Source organism: Cyprinus carpio, chromosome B19, assembly GCF_018340385.1.
Source record: "Cyprinus carpio isolate SPL01 chromosome B19, ASM1834038v1, whole genome shotgun sequence".
Taxonomy (NCBI): domain Eukaryota; kingdom Metazoa; phylum Chordata; class Actinopteri; order Cypriniformes; family Cyprinidae; genus Cyprinus; species Cyprinus carpio.
The window spans coordinates 14,721,943-14,742,659 of record NC_056615.1 but is presented as its reverse complement, the minus strand read 5'-3'; the positions used below and the strand labels follow the sequence as shown (position 1 = coordinate 14,742,659).

General features: G+C 35.3%; 1 pseudogene; it reads left to right on the top strand.

The window, feature by feature from the left end:
- Positions 1-7,689: 7,689 nt before the first annotated feature.
- Positions 7,690-20,717, top strand: part of LOC109111200 — a 39,337-nt pseudogene continuing 26,309 nt past the window's right edge.

Sequence of the window (20,717 nt, the reverse complement as noted above, 5' to 3'; positions counted from 1 at the left end):
TATATATATATATATGTATGTATGTATATAATGTTTACTGATTCAAACATTTAAAAAACTGTTAGAACTGAAATGTTATATATATGAAAATTTGAGTGTATATGAAAATAAAAACGGCATAACAAATGTTTTTGAGATCGAATTCTAAGAACTATATGTTGAAATGCATTCTGGTCTGCTAATAGAAAACTATGAAGACAGGTTGTTCTTATCAAAAATATTAGTTGTAGGTTAATTTTATATAGCTACAATCCAATTTGATTTCTGAATTAAATTAATGTAAAAGTTTGGAAAAAAACATGGTAACGGACAGCATGTTTTGACAACACAACAAAGTGTAAAGTGCAGCATGAAAAGCCTTTACAATGTTCTCTGTTTTATACGAATGTTACTGTTTATGCTAATTTAAAATAATAAATAAAGTCCAGACTTGTATATCAAATCCAGACTTGTATATCCAGAAAACACAGTGCTTTAATTATGGTTAAATAATTTTGTTGTCATATTATTACACTGCTAGAAATGGTCTAAGTGGTTTGTTTAAAATGTGAAAATGTTTTATTTATTTGTTTATTTATGCAGTTCCCCACTGAGTCCCTAAATCATCTTCAAGCTCAGCGATACCCAGCAATTACAGGTTGTTTTTATTCCATCAGTCCCGCAATCATATTTTAAGCATGTCCAACATATCAAGGCAACCCACCGCACTTAATAACCCTGGACAGTCAGGAGGAAAGCACATCAAGACTTGTTGGGGCAATTAAGCACTCTTGATGTTATCCTCGCTAGTGAATTATCAGAGCACTGATAATTGTTATTAATTAATCATCTCATTTGCTCAAGCTCTCTTATTTCCACAGTAACTGTAAGATAGATGCTGTATGACCTTTCAGGTGTGAGCTACACCTCATCTTTCTCTAAAACCATTAATGTTTGTCAAACTGCTTTTAAAAACGAAAGTACTTATAATACTTTCTCTTAGAGAATAACAGAATATGAATTACAATAACTGATACACAGAAGGTTAACACATTCCAGTCAAAAGTTTGGACACACCTACTAATTGCTACTATTAATCACATTTTAGAATAATAAAAAAAAGTTCTATAAAATTAAATAACACAGACTGAAGTATGGGAATTATATAGTGACCAAAAATGTTAAACAAATAAATATATGAATATTATGTACATTTAAGATATAAATGTAATATAGTAGATATAACCCATGTACGTTTATTTGAAATATAAATATTTTATAAGATTTTTTAAATATATTTAATTACATTTAAAAAATGTGCCCTTAAGATCAAAAGTTTTATTTATTTATTTATTTTTGATCATGGGTGTCACTTTTACTAGTTTTAAAGCTAAGATCATGCAGATATTTCAGTTAATCTACACTAAAATGAATATAATGTGTTTTGATATTTTTTCAAAGTTTTTAATAGCTTTTATAGCTGATTTTGACAACTAAATAAGGATAAACTATAAGCTGCGCTGAGGCCAATAGATTCATGAGCAAATGAAATGTGGAGTACAACTGTAAAATACGGAAAAATGCAGCTTTGGGGGTTTGAGAGCCTGGGAGGCCTGGCAGAGGCACAGACTTATAGTACGAGCTCAACACGGAAACAATTTATCATGTGTGAGCGGCTGTCTGCTCACAAGACAACAACAATGTTCCAAATCTCACCCTCAGGCAGGACACAAATCCAGCAAACCGCTCAGGCATGTGGACTCTTTCTATCTCTCTTTTTCTCTCTCCGTCTGACACACATACAGACACACAGGTGGTTAACATGCTATCAAGCTCATCTGATTCCTTACTATACATCTTAATAGGAATTTGCAGCGAAAACACCCCCTCCTTTTTTCAGGATTCAATAATCCAGTCCTTTCACTGGTAATTTTTCATACACGACAAATTAATGACCCATTCACGTTGCTTTTTCTCCTTCTAAATACAGGATGGGAAAACCAAAATCTTACATTTGTCAACCTCATTTCAAAAGCAAACTCAAGCTTTTTTATTCAGTGTTGGGAAATTTAGTCATCATTTAGTCATCTTTAATTTAACCGTTTGTCCTCTGAGTGGCAAACTTCTTTAAAATGAGCCAAAGCAGGCAACGCCTACTGAAATGGAATGGAAAATGTGCAGTTTTTTTCATACCGCTGTGTTTGGGATTTGGAAATGAAAGAAACACATAAGCAAACAAAGAAGTGGTGTGTGTTTCATGATGGAGTGTCTGGTGGCCATCATGCAGCTCGTCGAAATTAGAAGTGACACATGTTACTGAAGGGCTCCCTGCTAAGGAACGCTGTTCTGTCGTGGCAGGAGAGAGCGAGCTTTGAATCATTGCTTATTGTGCTGGCTTACATATGCTCTGATTAAGGGAAGCAGAGTGTGTGGAATCTCACTCATTTTTCTGTTTGGCTGAGACTACAAGAGTCCACATATGGCAGTGCGTCATTAAAATCTTGCATATACAAGGATATTGTACTCATAGATTAACTTGGGAAATGCTATAATGATATTACATCAGAAGACATTTCCATTGTGATGTCTATGGGTTTTTATTTGGCATTGTCTACAGATAACAGATTTTTTTCTCTTTTTTTGGAAAGGCTCATCTCTGTAGTTCATGTATGAGAACACTTTTTGTCCTCTCATCTTACAGGCTCCCGTCAGTTCTGACGGAACAGTGAACAGGATTGTTCGTTTTTGCTTGAAATGGATTGAGTGACATGTAACATGATGCATCCTTGGTGATTTTTGTTTTGTATTTTGTATGGGCCACTCTGTAGCCATGAGAACCCCACTATGCACTGTCTTTGTTCCTCAGCCAAAATGCAGATGTCAAAATAAAAAGAAAAGAGCTATCTATTGATGCACATCCATTCATTCCTAAGATGTGCTTTTCCTGTTGTCCAAATCTCTAAAATAAAATAACAAATGTTTTGACTAGGGATGTGCAGTAGCATATATGTACCAATTTACACTGTTATCCATTTTTATACATAATATTGTCATGTCAGTTCACTTGTAGCGTGATTTATTTACTTTTTTTTTTTTCAGAAACAAGTATCTTATATTCACCAAGGCTGCATTTATTTGATCAGAAATACAGTAAAACAGTATACAATGAAATATTACTACAATTTATATTAAGTGTTTTCTATTTTTAATATATTTTAACATATAGTGTATTCCTGTGATGGCAAAGTTGAATTTTCAGCATTTTCAATCCTTCAAATATAATTGTAATATTGTAAATATGCTATGTGGAGTATTTGATGAATGGGAAAAAAAAGCAAAAGAAAATAGATGGGCGGATGAATGAATGAATGAATGGATGACCTGTGTAACCTCAAAGATGGTAGTTTTGTTGTAATTTTTACAGTATAGTGCAACATTTAATATTGCATTTTAAAAAAACTTAGAAAAATCTATCTATCCATCCATCCATCAATCCATCTATCTATCTATCTATCTATCTATCTATCTATCTATCTATCTATCTATCTATCTATCTATCTATCTATCTATCTATCTATCTATCTATCTATCTATCTATCTATCTATCTATCTATCTATCATATATATATACATATAATATATAAATTGTCCTGTATTTTAAGCATGCTTCAGATTTTTTTTTTCTTTTTTCTAATACAATCCAACAACTTTCCAGATTTCCAGTACTGCCTGTGTATCTAGATTTGTGGCCAGGTGGTATGTCCTCAGGAGAAGGAAAAGGAAAAGACTTAAAGATTTTCTGGTGTTCTTGTTTTGTTCAAAGACGAACGAGGCTGATAATTTCCCTCCCACAATGCTGTTGAACAGCCTCTATGATCAGCAGCTATGAGAAAGAGCAGGAATCTGAGGTCCAAGAGTGCAGCCCAGAGCCTTTGACTCGCTCTGCAATGTTTGGGGCAGCATCTGGATTCGCTTAGGTGGAGAGGTACCCTCATCCTCTCAGGTTGCAGGTCTGAGTGTGGGCTCTTGTTTTTCAAAATGGCTAAAGCCTGCTTGTCTGGACCTTCTCAAACTGCCCTGGTGCATCCGCCCGTCCCTCCAGTAGGGCAATTTCAGCCCATCCCATATGCCCCAAAGCATGTTTAGTGTAGTCACTCATTTGAACTGAAAGACGTTAAACAGATTCATTCAGGAGCTGGACTTCATGGGGCTTTTGCAAAGCGATGTGAGCAGGTTCAGGTGACTGTAGCATACAGATGTGTTGTGTACAAGTGTAAATGCTGGGGAAGTAGGCAAATAAAAAGTGAACAGCTTGTAATGTTGATCTCCTCATCATCACTTTACTCTATAAAAATAAACAGATCAGTCAGGCTTTTCCAAGGTCAGGTTTTAAGTCTAGCTGGGAAGAACAGTTGCTTACTGCTCACTTGTCTATATTCTATCACTGGACTACTGTCGGTGCTTTTTTACTATTGGACTTTGAATTGAACCAGACATACAAAGTTAGCTGGTGGGATGTTGTTCAAACAATTTTTTTGTGTGTGTGTGTGTGTGTGTGTCCGTCAAGGCCCATAATGCTCATTCTGTTTTTGTCAGGGGAATTATATATATTTTATCTGATTCCCTACTAATTCAGTTTGACATCTTTCCAAGATAAAGATAAAACAGACATTAGAGATAGAGAGTGAAAATCAGTATAAAAGAATGCAGTAACCATATAACTTCTGAATGCTGACAAAGATTTTAAAAGGGAAAAAGCTATGGCAGTGAATTTGTATATGAACATTTAAAGTCTTGTTAGAGGTGCTTAAAATAGTAGCTGTTAACATTAAATGTTATATTTGCAGCAAATTAACTGTTGTAAAATGTAGTTTTCCTGGGTAGAAATGATTTAGAAAGGACACAAGGTTTGATTAGTGAATTGTATATAACTGACCAGATACAGAATTTAAAGGAGGCAGACAAGCTCAAGCAGAAGTTAAATCATGTCAGTCATCTTCATCAGCACTTGAAAGACTATAATTAACCTGTCAACATCTCAAATAGACACAACTTTGTAAACCACATCTCCATGCCTGTGTTACTTAAAACAGAAGGTATTTAACCTTAGAGACCTCTGGAGTCCCAAGTCGCTGACCATTATTAGAGACACTCCAGTGGTAAAGAGCAACAAAGTGGTCCAATCATTTGTTTATAAGTAGTTCTATTTTTAAACCTCTCAGTTTAGACAACTGAAATAGGGGGATTTTGCTCCAAGATGACTGTCTACCCTTTCAGTCTTTTTCTTCAAAAATGTGTTTGTCCCAGGAGAGGCAGAAGGCCAAGACCTGTCAAAGGTCTTCTGGTTCGGCAAAATAATCCAACCACTGGGGAGTCCAAGCACAGAGAAGTTTTCATCATTATTTGGTATAGGGCATTATTCTGGTATAGGTATATCTATTCATTTGTAAATTTTTTGGTTATGAACTGTCTTCAAAATGTTTGGAATGACTTAAGGGTTAGTAAATGATGATAGAATTTCTATTTTTGGGTGAACTATCCCTTTAATAAACTTACAATATTACATGCATATTGGGTTGAATATTGCAATCAGCTTTCAGAAATGTTAACAGAATGCATCACTATATATTGAGATTTCTGAATAAAAATAGAACAGGTGCCATGGATATTTGGGGGAAGAGAATTTCCCCTGTGAGGCCCATTTGAGTAACGGAGAAAGCCTGCTGTGAAAAATATTATGGTTCCTACTGGTTCTTCAAGAATCCCAGAAGCCACCAGAAAAACACTTTGAATTATTTTGAGCTCAAAATGCATTTTATTTCTGAAGACCATCTCCTGTAAGATACCTTTTCCTCCTTTAAATAGTTTTTTATACCAATGAAAAATATAACTGTTCCTTCTTTGCTCAGTCAATGGTTGAATAAAATAGCTTATGAAGACAGAATGGGGAAGACTTGTCACATTTCCAAGATGAAATAAAGGGTTAAGTATTTTTTTTTTTTTTTTAGTTTTTAGTTTTTCATCAGTTGGAATTTATGTTAACGTCAATTTATTTAATTTAATATATTTGTCTGTTTCTACTTATAACTCATAACTAGCTTATTAAAACTCAAAAGAGTGTATTTCATTTGATTTAATCATTAGATAACATAACATCAGTTATTTGCCATTGCTTAACATAATATTTCTTCATCATGAGCACATCATGGGTCCTATTCCTTCTGCTATGCATTACCTTTTGAGTTAGAAAGAACATGTTTATCATGCCAAACTTTCAGAAATATGTTCTGGTCAGACTCAGTCACTAAAACATTGCTCAGTAAGATACCTAGCAGCAGCATAAAGGTGAAGTTATGAATTTAATATTATCACATCCGTTTCTGCTATTTCATTTAACAGAGTGAGTGTTTTAAAGTAAGTTATAGGCTATGAAATAGGCAAATTCTACAAAACATCACATAATTCATCAACTGCTAATGACTGAGGATATTCGTGTGCTGCTATCTTCCAATCAAAATGATGTCAGTTCCTAGAGGATGATGTTATTAATGGCTTTTTGTTTAAGTCTGAGATAAACAAATAGAAATTAATGATAGGCTGAAAGAATAAAGTGATACTACAATATATGTTTCTTTGAAAATGTTCGAATAGAGATAGGAAATAATTAAATATTGATTTATATTTGTATATTCTTTGTAACAAATTAGTGCAGGTCACCCAGGAAAATTACAAATAACATCTGCTTCCTTAAAAAAAATCAAAGCAAAATCAAAGCAACTGCTTCCTTAAAAAAAAAAAAAAAAAAAAAAAAAAAAAAAAAAAAAAAAATCGCACCTGATATTGTGATAACTAACTAATATACGATTAACAGTCTTAAAAAACTGTTATTGTATACAATATATGAAAATGATAGGGACATTCTACTGCTCCTAGGAACGTGAGCGTTTTATCCGCTTTCCTCTGCGCGCACGCTACTGTCCCGCACGTGATCTCCATGGCAACGTCATCAAGCTGGAGAAGTCTTCCTGTTGCTATTAATAGGTGTGCGCTAGCTGAGCCTGGCAGCAAAGGTAAGCGCTATTCACGCACAGAAACATCTAGGCTTTCTGCAGACGAAAAGAGCTCACTATCTGATCTTGAGGCATACGTATATATCCAGAAAACGTCTTTGCAGGATACTGGAGATTAACTGATAACCTTCAGTACACAGCAGCCAGTGTGATAGAGCTAACAGTTAGTATAACACAGGCTTAAGCCTGCTAATGTCCTGGGTGAATGTTAGCGTCTCTTAATGACACTGAGACATAAGAGCACTTCAGAGAGCTCGGATGAAGCATCAAACCCCTGCAGAAAGACTGTCCAGCGTCTGCTTGAGTGCTTGAATGGGTGTCATGGGGTTTATAGGATGCTAAACATTCTTGAAGTGAGCTGAAGTTGAGCTTGACATTACAAGTGCTTGCTTGGGTTCCTTACATATAAGATGCTTTTAATAATAATATCACTTAGTACATATAATATGATCACTATTACCATTGGAATGTAATTGTAAAAAACCTTGATCCTAAAATAATGTTAAATAAGAGCACCAGGCCTGATGTGTGTGTGTGTGTGTGTGTGTGTGTGTGTGTATATATATATATATATATATATATATATATATATATATATATACAGATTCATTATGAATGTAGATCGCAATGTGTTTGTCTCTACAGGACTTTGTGTCCAAGTTCCTTCAGGCACAAACTGACATACAGCTTTCCAGGGAGGCCACTGGTTTACTGGCAGGTGTTGTGAACCAGACCAAAGATGGGTTAGAATTTATTTCTACTGCTGCTGTTAAATTATGTTGCACTTGAACCTTTAGCAGGTTATAGTTTGGAAACAAATCAAACTGTGCTACCAAAAACAAAACAAAAATGCCCCCTAAATAATACATTTTTTTTCTTCCAGTTTTTAAATGACAATAACCAACACACAGCATGAATTTGTGTTTTTCATTAATAATTCACGACTTGTGTAAATTGCAGCTTATAGTTCATTTGATTCATAAACAAAGCCTTTGCTGTGAAATGGATGTGGATTATGCTGCGGTATCTTCCGGTTTTAATCCTGCATTAGGATGAAGGGTCAGACATCTTAACACGCCACACTTTGTTCAGGTGCTGCTCCATTCAGGCAGCACGGCTCAACCCCTTTTTGCATTAATATGTATGCTTTTAATGATACATAATGATGGCCAATGATACGCAAGCGTAAGTCCAAAAAGATTGTGCGTTACCACGGCAACCAGCCGGGCCGCGTTCCGCGCTGAGTGCATGTGGTCATACGGCACACATTATTAGGGCTGCCATAGACCGGGAGAGGTACACACGCACTGTAATTGCCTGTGCCATTCAGCTCTCATGCTTTGTGTGACTTTGAGGATGGATAAATTGCTGCATCTCAGCTATTAACGGATAACTATTATGGAATCATGGCTTGAGCTCTCTTTCTGAACATCATTTTTTATTTATTTGCAAGGCTTTGAGTAAAAAATAGGAGCGTTGTTTGATTTAATCAAGATTATGGAAAAAGGTTCATAGAGTATGTTGGTAAGCATTGTCTTTTTGGTTGATCTTTTTTTAATATTATTCGCACAATGCATGTAGGTTACTGAACTAGTTAAATAAAGATCTGGATATATATGGATTTCTGAGGTTTGGTCGTAGTGGCAGCTGTGGTCGGGACCTTCATGCTGTCAGGACTGTGGAATGTTGCAAATGAAGAAACGTTCATTTTGAGGCCTTCGTCCCAGAATTATGATGGAATGAAGCCCTCACAGCGGTTCATATTTTTTAAAATAAATTTATGTACAAATGAAGCTCGTTATAATGTTGAAATGTATTCAAAATTGTAACAAAAAAATATATATATATATGTTTGTGTGGATGCCGATGTTTTTGCTGAACACGCCATGTTTTACAACCGAGGTAGGTTTTCATCTGATTGAGATGATTCACAGGTTATCTCTGTTTCATGAGATGGATACAAACAGCATGATGCATTTTCTACCTCCTCCTGAGCTGGAATAAATCAAGTGATATGGTGACATCCATCAGGCACTGAATCACTTCTCCTTTATTCACTCAGCCCTGTTTGAGCGGCATCCTGCCAACGGTTCTGAATCATTCATTCAACACATGTAGACTTCCCTGCTGATTCAAAGATCTGCCAGACATTCTCTCCTTCTCTCCCTCTATCTTTTCTCCCCTCTCCATTTCTGATGGAAAAACTCCTCAAGTGTGAAACTCCGTAGCCTCTTGGGGGTTAAAACTTTGTAAAGAGCGCATGCTGAGAAAATGGCAGTCCATGCCCATGTGGTTTCAGGCTGGTCTGAGGTATGCACTCAGGGAAAGCTAAACCAGCCTGCGTCCCTCTGCATCCACGCTTGTCAGTGACAATGACAGGGCCAGAGCTTATTGAAGGTGCTCTCTCTTCACCTGTCACGGATAAAAGCTACTACGCTAAACCACTGAAATAATAAGTCTGTAAATAGTGTTTCTGCTAAGGACAGTGTTTACCAGCATCTTTCTCTTTTAGAAACAACACAATTTAAAGGTGCGTGGCACCCGCTGGGAGATATTGGGAAATGATTTGTAAAACGCATGCCTGTTGTGATTTGCATAACACATTGAAAATTGATAGTAACATAATATTACTGATCTATGAAAAATAAACAACAAATGTAATGTATTGGTTTCTATGTCTCTCTCCAGAGTTTTAATGATTGCAGTGTAAGATCTAGAATTTAAAACAATTTCAAGTCTGCATTTATTAATGAAAAATACAATAAAAACTGTAATATCGTGAAATATTATTACAATCTGAAATCAATATATTTAAAAATAAAATGTATTCCTGTGATGGCAAAGCTGGATTTTCAGCAACCGTTACTGCAGTCTTAAGTGTGATTTGGTGCTCAATTTTTAATTCTTATTATGATCGGTGTTAATAACAGTTGTGTTGCTTAATGTGAAGTATTTTTTCAAGATTTTTTGAAGAATAGAAAGTTGAACAGAAAATTTATTTTGGGAAAGAAATTCTTTTGTAACATTCTAAATGTCTTTACTCTCACTTTTGGTCAATTTAATGTGTACTTGCTAAATAAAAATATTAATTTCTTAAAAAAACAAACAAACAAACAAAAAAACCTACTGACTACTGACCCCAAACTGGATGGTGGTCTATTTAAAAATGTTTTCTAGTTTGAGTTTAGAAAAACACAGTTCCACATTAACTGCCCATATTATTAAACTGTTTCAGTATCTTATTTGAGAAAAGTTTTTGCATTCACCATGTAACCCTTCTGCTTCTGTGCCATTTTAGTTGATGGTTGGAAGATGTTTTGCATTGGCCTTATTACTTCAGCTTCAGTTTAGTTTGTTTTTCATGGCTACGGAATCTTGGTGTTTGTGTACCAGCCTAATTGTTGTCTAGTAGTTAAGGAACTGCTAATCAACCATCATAAGCCTCACGTCTGGCATGGTGCTGGGGAAACTACATGCACAACTCATTTTTGTATATGTTGATAGGAGGATATTTAATGCAGATACGCTCCCAAAATCAATTACAGTGACCATCAAGCTGATCTGAAATGAAAGCAATACTATCTGGTGATTTGAAAACCATTGTATCCTTCCTATGGTTTCTGGTGTCGGAGATGCATTTTAATCACTTGCTGAGTTTTAGTAGACTTTTCTTTTAGTAAAAGCAGCAGCATCTGTATCATTTCTCATTGCTTTTTGTTTTTAATCATCGACGCCCAGGCCCAGCAGATCGCCTTTGTAGCTCTCCACCCACTCTGAAACAGCAGGCTCCTGTTCTCCTACTGTCAGCTTAGTTAATAAAACAATTACTCTTGACTCCACAATGTGGCTGATTTGGCATGCTGGAAGCGCGTAAATTCTCCGTTCCTTTGAATTTCATCAGTAACAAAATTAATTAGAGTGGCCACGAAATGTAATCATTGCTCCCTGGAAATTGAAATAAATTAGAGATGCATGCATTGGGACTGCTCGTTAGCAGTGACCTCGAGTAATTGCTGTATCCATTTGTGAAATTCATAATGGAGTTGAGGCAACTTTGAACTGCGCTTAAATAAAGACTAGATTGCATGGTCCCCAGGGTTTCCTATGAATGCTGAAATCACTTATTTGATGAGGTAGATACGTGTGTATGTGTGCGGTTGTGTGCATGTTTGTGTTTTCTGATGTTCAGCAAATGTCATGCTCTCCATTATGATTCAAACTTTTAGTCATTTGCAGAAGTAGTGCTGTTCCCCTTTATTGATATCAATTTTTTAATCCTTCTGCAGGTTTACTTGAATATTTTTGGAACAATAGCACCTGTTTATCCTTACTGTAAAGTGAGCACACATATAGGAACTAATGAAATAATCTTAAAATTGATATATTTAATAATAGTGGAAATATAAGAAAGCTTCCTAACTATTTCTCAAAATGTGCAGAAAAAGTTTGGGTACACCTGGCCGATATCTTAAAGCAGATAAATAATGCATTATATCCTTCAGAAACACTTGACCTGAGACAACTTGTTTGCATTATTTATGCATTATTTTATTTATTTTTATGATGAAATTTGGTAATGGGAGAGTAAAACTATTTTTAAAATGTACACTGTTCAAACTAGGCTGCTTATGTTGAAGTGTTTGTTATGTGGCTTTTAATGATGAGACATTTTTGTAATCAGGCTCTCAAAAAGCATATAAAAATTTGGATATAGATTTATCGGACAACATATCGGTTATCGGTTTTCAAAAAAAAAAAAAAAAAAAAAAAAATTATCGGTTATCGGTATAGGCCAAAATTTTCATATCGGTGCATCCCTAAAATATATTTAGAAAAATATTTAAGAATATTTACATTTTTTGACTATATAGTTTATATATTCATTATTTTGAAGCATTTTTAGTATAAGCCTGTACATTGTAAGTTGTTGAAGAAGACCATAAAAATCACTGTGTCTCATTTTGACTAGTAGTATGTGTGTATACTAGTAATTCCTGAGCATTTCCTTACTGTACTGCAGCATGACTTGTTGTAATCACATTTTTTACTGAGTTCCTATCCTGGGGGCCTTATATGATCTGGTCCCATTTTCAGTAAGGTAATGACATTTGACAGTCAAATTGGAAGCACTTCAATCAAGATTGGGATCATTGAATAGCCTGTTATATCAAATTGTTTTGTCATTCACTTAATCTCTGGGCCTAGAATCGAAGCTGGACTGTGTGTTTAGATGTTTTGTACATCATAATTTTAGGCTGATAATTACAGTTGAACAAATCACTCAAGTGTCAAGTGTTCACAATGAAAATATGTGCTACCTTTTTTTGTTTGGCGACGAGAAGCAGTAATCAGTGAGTGATACCCTCTCATCATTCAATAATGTAATGCCAGGCTGGTTGAGTGAAGTGTCCACAATATGTAGGCTGTAAGTCTGATTGTCTCCATCAGGTTGATCTCCTTCCAGGAGTTTCTGGCTTTTGAGTTGGTGCTGTGCGCTCCGGATGCTCTCTTCATGGTTGCCTTCCAGCTCTTCGACAAAACTGGAAACGGAATTGCCACTTTTGGTGAGTGTACAACACTCTTCATAAAACAGAGTTCCAGCTCAAATTCTGATTGGATGAGCTGTGTTTGAAGCCATTGTAAAATGTTCATAAATGTTCACCTGTGATTGCATGCCTTCTGTATAAATGGGCCTAGTCGTTGTGTTGTTTGGCAATGTCAAACAGGCTACAGTTACGAGAATTAACTCTATTACTTGGCAGAAAAGATGTGTAATAGTAAATGTAAATGTTTATTGAACATTGGAGTCTTTTATTAATCTACAGTTGTCGTGATTTATAAAGGCTAATCACTCAAAGCCTTGTTAGGCACTTCACTTTTTGTAAAAACATCCCTGTTTTGTTTTTCTTTTCTTTGCTTTGCTTTTTTGTTTTTTCTTTGCTTTTTGTCTTGTCTTTGTTTTGTTTTGCTTTGTTTTTTGTTTGCATTGCTTTTTGTTTTGTTTTTCTTTGCTTTGCTTTTTCTTGTTTTGTTTTTTTGTGTGTTTTGCTTTGTTTTTTTTATTTGCTTTGCTTTTGTTTTGCTATTTTATTTGCTTTTTTCATCACAAGAATTTCTAAGAATTTCAAGCATAGAAATTAATTTAAATTTCCATTACATGAAAATCCTTGTTTTGGCCTAAACTGTAGGCTAATTATATCAGCTGAATGTCTAACTCAGTGAGGTTATCAAGTATAATTCCAAAGCACCTTATGTTCAGCCACCGGCCTAAAAAAAAGGGCTAATGTTAAGTAGTCTAATCTGAATGCTTGCTTAGAACGACAGATTCCTGTCATTTAGCAAAGTACTACAGGATCAGTAAAGGTAAAACTCTTAATCAGGTTTATTAATCCACTGCCAGAGATCTTCAAAATGCAGATCGATTTTAAACAGTCCCTAGTGGACATCAGTGTAATCTTCCACTATACATTCATTGTTGTTATCTGCTTCCAGACAAGACTAAGAACAAAGAATAGTAATGCACCAATAATATGAGAAGCTGCTTTTGCGGTTATATTCATGTTGCAAAAGAACTTGGCACAAGAAGAATGCATGTGTGTATCTCATGCCTTAAATTTCCCTAATTGACTAATTTCAAATGCACTACTCAAAGTGCCTAGGAGGAGAGAAAGAGACTTTCATCAACCTGTTTTAGTCAATAGGGAATAAGATCAGATAATACATGCACATATGCATATTTTGTATTGAAATGACTCTGTTATTTAGAGGTGATGTTTCTGTGCCTTTCAAAGGTCTCTTGTTGTTCATGCTGTCAGTGGTACATCTGGGTTGAGCTGTAATGAGAACATATAGGCAGTATTTGTCTCATACACCTGTTTTTCAACTGCAGCAATCACGTCAACATAAATAGCAAATAACTTCTGACTAAGATTATTTTCATGTCAAAGTCACTTTATTGTGATGCGATACAGAGGGTAGGAAAATGAAATGCCGCTCTGTGTTAAAGTGAAAAGGAGACTCCGTTTATAACCCTCTTAATGTCATTAAAAGCATTAAAGGTCTCTTGCTGTTACATTAAACAGTCTTTTTTCACCATTTAATAAACCCTGTCATTGCAAGTCATATTATGAAGGGATATTTTTAAGGGTTTGGAAAATTTAGGTTTTAATTAATGAATGACTAGGTTTTTTTTTTTTTTCATTTTTCTCCCCCCTTCAACTTCAATTAGGTGAATTAGAGGTAATAAACTTGCAGGCTGCCATGCGACTCCAAAGCGATATAAAGAAAGAAGGACAGAGATGTGTTGACAGGTTCATAAACACTGATAAAATAAAGGTCTGGAGTAGCTCCACAGTGGAACTCTGTTGTAATGCAATATAAAAAGCATCTGCTAAATGACTGCTTACTGTATATCATTTGCAATAAATAAGAAAAACCTGTTGGAACTGCCACGCTCCATGAGGAATGCTTCTCAGCAAAACCTTCGACCCCATTTTTCTTTGCTTTTATTGTCATCTTTATCGCAAAGACATATTTTGCCACTTCTGTTTAGCCTTTTATTTTCTAATTTAATGAATATGTTTTATTACAATTTATATCATCAGCATATGAGTGAACAGTTGAATTGAAAAATGAACTTAGAAGTCAAAATGTCTTTTTTTAATTTGATGAACGCCAGTTTTGTGTAAAACATGTTGATCAAGTTCTCCCTCATGATTTGAGATGATCCAAGAGCAAGAACATCTGAATTTCTGTATAAAGAGTCACGTTCAATGACTTAAATTTATAAAAGTGCCAAATCTTAAATATATCTGCTTCATTTGATATAATACATTACATAATGGTTTTTATTTGTATTATTTTTTCCAAAATGCTTTATGTGTATTTTCATGTTTAAATAATAATAATTAAAATAAAAAAAATCAGTTTGATGCCTTGTATTTCTAAACAAGGTTTACTTTTAGATCCTTGTTTTGGCAGTACTAAAATCTAACAATGCATAGTTTTGTAACTCAATCCTCAACAATGACATTTCTGACGTCAGGCTTATCTCTGATTTCAGAGAATGTGAAACAAGTTTTCGGTCAGACCACTATACACCAGCACATCCCCTTTAACTGGAACTCGGAATTTGTTCAGCTCCACTTTGGTGCCGAGAGGAAGAAACACCTTAACTACGGGGAGTTCATTCAGTTTCTGCTGGTGGGTATGACTACTGTCTAATTTCTCTCTGATCCTCTTGCACCCCACCTTTCCCCCCCACGTACAGCCAAACACGTTCACTTTCATACTATCCCCGTCACATATGTTCCTTCACCGCTGCAGAGCTCAGATCGATGTAATTTCTTGTTTGGTATATTTTGTGCCTGGTCTCGCCTAGATTGACACACAGTTCTGGGCACCGTTTCCCACAGCACAACGAGGCATATTGACCTAGTTAGTCATTAATGAAACACTGGAGTTATATTCCTATGCCAGCATTTGTTTCTCATTAGGTGACGTAACCTCAGTGCAGTCTAGCGATTCCCCAAAAACAGGTAAAGGTTTTCTCCTGCAAGAAGAATAGCAGTATTCCTTTTGTATTTGTGGTGTGCAAGACATTTTCCTATGTAGCGTCTAGACCTGAGAGTGGGCAGAGGGGGTGTGAGGGGTCGGCTGTGCCAAGTTTGCATCTACACTCACTATATCTGAATGAGCTTTTTATATTAAACTTAACTTGGACCAGATGGGTTTTTGGGAAACTGCGAGAAACACGCCGATATTGTGTTTGTGGCCAAGACGGGATTAATTTTGTTTTTGGAACTTGAAAACGATGAAAAAACACATTTCCTGTTTAATTTATTTTCATTTTCTTTGAATTGGCAACTTTTTATTTTTTATGGTCGTTTGGAGTGATTTGAAAATCCGGTCAGTGTTAACTGTTCAATTTTATCCACTACAGCACTGATACAATATCACGCTGCACTGTAAAAATGAACCAGCAGCTTCACGTACGTATGAGAAAAAAGCTGTAGATTCTGAATTACTCTCTATGAAATCCACAAATTCTCAGAATTATATTCCTTTATGAATGGATGCTTTCCAACACTGACTTCATGACCACCTGCAAATATGACATGTCGGAAATCTGGCTCTGCTGTCAGAAACGGTATTACTGTCATAGCCAAAGGTCTAAGATCCTGCAATTTTTTTTTTTAACTTGAAAAGTAAATGAGATCTTGACTAGATGATGAGATCTTTAAGACTAGATGATGAGATCTTTAAGACTTCTCAGATATTTTTAACAGCTGTTTAAATGCAGTTTTAATGCCAGCGCTTGAATTGAAACAACTGACCCAAACAGAGGTGGCTCATCAAATGTTTTTATTTGAATCCAAAGACAATTAAAGGCACAATAAATGCCATGGTGGTTTCAATATTAGCTTTCGGGGGTTCAGTTCTTCTCCTCCCTAAATAAAAAGCATGCTTTTGAAACACTCACAGTTGCAGTAATTTAAGGTTTTAAGAGACTAACTGTAAACTGTAAGGTTCAGATCCACAATGATTATGCAATTCCACATGCTTGTGGCTGGAGCAGCACAATGCAAGACAGGAAAAATCTGTAGCCAGATAATATTTTGCCCTACCTCTGCCCTTGTTTTATTTATTTACACTGCTACTGGCATTTCCTCCTTGTTTAAAACATTGTTTGTGTGTTTTCGAAAAGCACAGGAGACTGCACAGTGTAAGATGTGAAGTCAGCTTCTTTGTTTTTCTAGCATTTACTTTAATGTGTCTTGCAAATATTCAAATAAGTATACTGATGTGAAAAATAGGTTAATAATAGTGAAATTACCGGCAACAGTCTGTAACTGTATTATCGCTGTATTTTTATTAGGACAGTGACATTTCTATAATATCAGAAATAGGTTAGCATGGAGTGTGACATTCAAAGCTTTGACATTTTCTCTAATAGTGTTTTGTGAGCAGACGTTTCTTCTATACGAAGACACGTCCATTCGCACAGCAGACCTATATTTCTAGTGTTTTGGAGCGGTAGCTGCGGGAAGAAAGAAAAACAACTCTCTTTAAAAGCCTGAGATGTGTAAGAAAGTCATTCTCATCTCCTGATGTGATACTGCAGCCTTTTCAGATGAGTTGCACAATCAACAAAATGAGAGTTTCCTCTCCAAACGTCTTTCCAGCAGATGTCTTAAAGCAAATAAATTAATTGAAAATAACAACAAACACATAACGGTTATTTCATTGAAACATCATGAGCATATAAACTGATACTTTTATAATTTATAATATATTTATAAATATTTTTAACATTTAAAATAATATATTTTTTTAAACAATCAATTTAATTTTTTAAATATATTAAAAAATGCATTTATGATTATGAAGTAAAATAAATAGTATCATAATTGATGCATATAAATCCTTTTTTAATGTTTTAGACTAAATATTTTCATATATTTTGATTTAGATCTATGCACAGGGTTCATTTAATCATTATATTTACTTATATAGTCTTTATATTTAATATTTATATATCATCTGCAGCTGCTTTAACCATTCAAAGAAATGATTTACATTTGCATTTTTACATAATTAAGGCCAGCTGTACATAATGGATCACATGCATAAAATCACATGCATGTAATATATCAGTGTGTGTGTGTGTGTGTGTGTGTGTGTGTGTGTGTGTGTGTGTGTGTGTGTGTTTTTCTCAGTACAAATCGCTCCAATTCAGCATTCTGTAAACTGCCAGCATGCACAGACTTATTGACATGTATTGTGTTGCAGGAGATGCAGCTAGAACATGCCAGACAGGCTTTTATACAAAGAGACAAGGCCAAGACAGGCACCGTCACCGCTCTGGACTTCAGGGACATCATGGTGACCATCAGACCCCACATACTCACACCATTTGTGAAGGAATGCTTAGTTGCAGTGAGTTTGTTTATTTTTATTTATGTTTTAGCTATTTCAGCCAGTGGGTGTACTGTATGACTTTTTTGTGATAGACTTTTGTTTCATGTAAACCACTGGGAGATATTTATTTGCTAGGTGTATGTGTAAGTGGTCTGTTTTATACTCACTCGGTGGAGTCTGTCATTTTCTCCACGGTTTGTGCCTCATAAACCTTGGGATTCTAGGAGATGTTTGTAAACACACAATTTCGAGGCCATTAGAAATAAATTAAAGACAATACGCTCCTCAGACCCAGTCTATACAATCAATCCTCTAATTTAGATGCCTTGCAAAACAAGACAGGAGGTGTAAACATTTTATCCCATCTACATAAAGGTTTATACTTTTTATGGGCAGGTTTATGCAGGGATTTTACAAATGACCTCTTGGTTAAGGAAACTTCAGAGCAGGTCTGATTTTGTGGCTTCAGGTAGACACCTCCATTTCTGCAAAGCACACAGCGCCATCTAGTGAGAGACAATCTGTTTTCACTTTTCTTTCCAATCCCTCTTAGGCCTGAAGAAAACTATACAAGCAATATTTTAGCCAAACTACACTTCGTCTAGTCTAGTTTGAAAAATGTTATATTTCATAAATGCTTATTATTACAGCATAAATGAAATTAGTCATTGGCTAATTTTCTTTTTCTTTTGCCCATTTTCTTTTGCTATCAGAGTGGTAAAGGGAGTTTTTACACCAAGCATTCTGTCAGATGCTATTTAAAAATGTACCTCATGTTAGTTTTCCACTTTATATGTCCCTGTTCTCATAAAACAGCTTAATTAAAAATGGCCCTCGAGCTTGAATCCCTCTGAAATTACCAGTGTGCCTTTCTGTGAAACACATGTATTTATTTAGCGCTCTGTGGGGTGGAAGTGCTAAAGATGTCGCCGCACTCTAGCTTGATTAATGTTTGGCACTCCATAGAATTCTCAGCTATTTATCACCTCTGTCCCTCGTAAAAGGATGTCTTCGTTCAAATGTCTGCCAATTTTGCGGGCGGCCGGTGGCAGTACGTCACATCAGGTCAGCTTTTCCTACTTTAATGGCTTCAACTCTCTGCTAAACAACATGGAGCTCATTAGGAAGATCTATACCACCCTGGCAGGCGACCGCAAAGATGTGGAAGTTACTAAAGGTTAGTAGTGTTTTTGTTTTAGTCCTGTCTTGTTTTGACTTTGTCCTGCCTCCCCTGATTAGGCTGACTTTATGTACTCCAAAAACACAAAACAATTACCCACAATGCATTGCTGGAGATTATAAGTTTGTGTAGAGATTATACTTTTACGTGTTTGTTGGGGCAGTATAATTACTTGTATTTTATAATGTGTGTAATTTAATATACACTCAAATACACACACACATATGTGCGTGCGTGTTTGTGTGTGTGTGTGTGTGTGTGTGTGTGTATATATATATATATATATATATACATATAAATATATTATAGTATTTAAATATATATATATAATAGTATTTAAATATATTTAGACATTTTCTTATTAGTATTTAGAAATATTCTTATTTCATTTTTTGTTGCTCATATTCCTTTTCATTTTTTAAACAGTTAAATGTCTTACATATGTTGATGTGCACTTTTTAAAATGCTATATTCATATAATGTGTGTAATTTAATACAAATAAATATGTAATTGTATATTACTCAAATTCTTTCAGTTTTCAAAACCAATCCAGTTTCTGTTACTGTCCAATTCTTCTTATTTTTTTTTTTTTTTTAACAATTTTACATATTTCTTACATATGTTGTCATGCATATCTAATTATATATATATATATATATATATATATATATATATATATATATATATGATCTGAAACATTAGATACACACACACACACACACACACACACACAGACAGTGGTGTGAAAAAGTGTTGGCCCCCTTCCTGATTTCTTATTTACTTTAATGTTTCAGATTATCAAACAAATGTAAATATTAGTAAAAGATAACACAGGTAAACACAACATGCAGTTGTTAAATGAAGGTTTTTATTATTAAGGGAAAACAAAATCCAAAACTACATGGCCCTGTGTGAAGAAGTGTTTGCCCCCTAAACCTAATAACAGGTTGGGCCATCCTTAGCAGCAACAACTGCAATCAAGCATTTATGATAACTTGCAATGAGTCTGTTACAGCGCTGTGGAGGAATTTTGGTTCACTCTTCTTTGCAGAATTGTTGTAATTCAGCCACATTGGAGGGTTTTCGAGCATGAACAGCCTTTTTAAGGTCACGCCACAGCATCACAATAGGATTCAGGTCAGGACTTTGACTAGGCCACTCCAAAGTCTTCATTTTGTTTGTCTTCAGCCATTGAGAGGTGGACTTGCTGGTGTGTTTTGGATCATTGTCCTGCTGCAGAACCCAAGTTCGCTTCAGCTTGAGGTCACGAACAGATGGCCGGACATTCTCCTTCAGAATTTTTTGGTAAACAGCAGAATTCATGGTTCCATTTATCACAGCAAGTCTTCCAGGTCCTAAAGCAGCAAAACAGCCCCAGAACATCACATTACCACCACCATATTTTACTGTTGGTATGATGATCTTTTTCTGAAATGCGGTGTTACTTTTACACCAGATGTAATGGGACACACACCTTCCAAAAAGTTCAACTTTTGTCTTGTCAGTCCACAGAGTATTTTCCCAAAAGTCTTGGGGATCATCAAGAGGTTTTCTGGCAAAACTGAGA